This window comes from Ptiloglossa arizonensis, unplaced genomic scaffold (assembly GCF_051014685.1).
Source record: "Ptiloglossa arizonensis isolate GNS036 unplaced genomic scaffold, iyPtiAriz1_principal scaffold0231, whole genome shotgun sequence".
Classification (NCBI taxonomy): domain Eukaryota; kingdom Metazoa; phylum Arthropoda; class Insecta; order Hymenoptera; family Colletidae; genus Ptiloglossa; species Ptiloglossa arizonensis.
Window position 1 is genome coordinate 210,001 of NW_027478601.1, and position 2,500 is coordinate 212,500.

At 50.6% G+C, this 2,500-nt stretch overlaps 1 non-coding gene across 1 annotated transcript; it reads left to right on the plus strand.

Annotated features, from left to right (window-relative positions):
• The first annotated feature begins 891 nt into the window (after positions 1-891).
• Positions 892-1,046, plus strand: LOC143154640 (5.8S ribosomal RNA). The gene has a single exon (XR_012994229.1). It is a non-coding gene; the product is annotated as a 5.8S ribosomal RNA (ribosomal RNA).
• Positions 1,047-2,500: the final 1,454 nt, after the last annotated feature.

Genomic DNA, 2,500 nt, shown 5'->3' on the forward strand with positions numbered 1-2,500 from the left:
ATTACTTTGTCTATTCAACAACCCAACAGCGAGGTGTTGATACGCACAAAATAAATAAATAAAGAGAAACGTCCATTACTTTGTGCAAGATATATAATAATTCGAGGGTAGTTCCCGAGAATAATAATGAAACGAGAACGATTGAACGGAAAAAAGAAAGAGAGATCGGTCGTTGCACGACTATTTGTCACCCGCCGTCTATTCTTCCGTGAAGCCTCGGTCGTGAAGAAAGATGCTGACTGCACGTGTGCTCGCTCGTCGAAGCCAGGCTCGAGTAAAAGCGCCCGAGAGTATAACCGAGGAGGAACGAGACGCCGTCGGACTTTGTTCCGCAACGTTCTTTGCGTTTTCTCTCGCATCCCGCTTTCTCCTGACTTTCGTCGATTTCTAACGAAACGTCCTGCTGATTGGAACCTCTGCACGAGGACCCCGGGTAACCACTGACGATCGCGTCGATGTGCGTCCGAAGACTTCGGGAGGACCGGCTGTGAAGCTCGGATAGCGAGTCGGACACCCATGCACCGCGTCGAATGCGGTTTGAAGTTGGGACGAAAGACCGATTCGAGCCGGCTGCGAGTCCTTTTTCGAATCTGGACGCTCCCACGTGCGTTCGTCAGCTCAATCGGTGAGGACTGTGGTTCCTTTGATCGGGATTATCCCCGCGGTTCCACATCCCACGATTCATGATGGTTTTTCAATGTACTTTGCACCCGGCCGTCGAATGATTCGCGTTCATGTGCGCGAACTTTCGACGTGTTCCGTCAGTCGGGACTTTGTGTCGTCAATTTGGCGACGCCCAAGCCTCCTTCTTTCTACGTTTGGTCGGAGGCGCGGGCATCGATTTTCAAAACTAGAACCAAAGAGAATTTAAACGCAAAATTGCATAACGATTACCCTGAACGGTGGATCACTTGGCTCGTGGATCGATGAAGAACGCAGCTAATTGCGTGTCAACGTGTGAACTGCAGGACACATGAACATCGACATTTCGAACGCACATTGCGGTCCACGGATAAAATTCCTGGACCACGCCTGGCTGAGGGTCGTTCACATAACCTAATACTGCTTGCGTTGCTATCCAATCCCCGCCGTCGTTTCCGGAGAGAATGGAAACGTTTCAGAGTCGGGTGTGTACGGAGATGCTTACGTACGAGCGAAAGATGGGCAGTTCGTTGGCGATTGTCGCGGACGTGCGAAAATAACGATTTGCCTGCGCGTCTCCATATGTAATCGTTCGGACTCGCGAGAGTGTTGCGGCGTCGCGCGTCGACTTAATACGACCGCCCGTGAACACCGCTCCCTACGATTACTTTGAAGTTTGCGCGCGCATATATTCGTCTTTCGCCCGAATCGAATTTTGCCGCGCTCCCAACGTTGCCTGAAATGATTTTTACGTCGAGAAAGGAACACGAATCGAGAGACTAATAGAGGACAAAAATGAATCACCCCACCACGTGAAATGTGGCATTTGTTAATAGTCGTCGTTCGCACAGCCCCAGGGATTTGTCGGCCAGCGGGGGTCGTCGTTGCCCGCGATGTCACATCAAATTTACCGCGACCACTATCGAGGGAGGTCTTTATCTTCGAACGTTGAAGACTTCGGCCACGTTCGTCGAATCGAATTTTTGACCCGTCGATGTGGTTCGTTTGGTAAGAGATATGCTCGTGCGTGCAAACGTTTCTGAACCTTCGGTGCTGTACTTAAAATCCTCTTTGGAGCGGCTCGAACGCAACGACAAACTTTGCCACAATGAAGGGAAACTGCTGAAGGGAAAGCGAGAGGTTGGTCACCCCATGTCTCTGTTGTCGATCGTGAGACCGCGCGTATAACCGGTCGTCCAGTCCACGACAACTTTTTCGAATTCATCTCGGACTTGCTAACACCGGGTTCTCTTATCCTCCTCCTCCTTCTCTTCGTTCTGCTCTGGAGAATAGGAGTCAGATCGAGAGTGAGCGAGAGAGGGGAAGAATAAGTAGAATCGAAGTCGACGCGTGTTAGTAGTATTCCTTTAGTATGTTTTACTGGAAAAGCAACGGACGGACGTTAAAATTTCAACCGGTTAAACGTCTAGCGAGCGTTTCGCATCGAATTTCAATTAGAGAGACACTTTGGCGAGGTGCTTGAAAATCTCTCCTTGTCACCGAGAAAACAGCAGGCTTCCTTTTCTTCGGTTCAACGCGAAGAACTCTCTCAATCGACAGAACCATGTAAGCGTCACCGATGGGATTTTGCGTCGGGCGACGCCGTACGTGTGGGAATGCGGTGAAAAGAAAAGAATCTGCGTGAGAGATAGGGAGAAAATGCTCGTCGAGCGCGTTACTGAGGGAAGGAATAAGACCTCTCGTTCGCGCCCCGACGTCGTTTCCCCACTCCTCGCTCGTTCTTCTTTTACACCCGTCCACGTCGGCGTATATCCCCGCCTACCCTGGTACGCGAGCGAACAACGATTGAAGAGAGAGGATCATCATCGCGTATGCAACTGCAGAACACGTCGAGTTG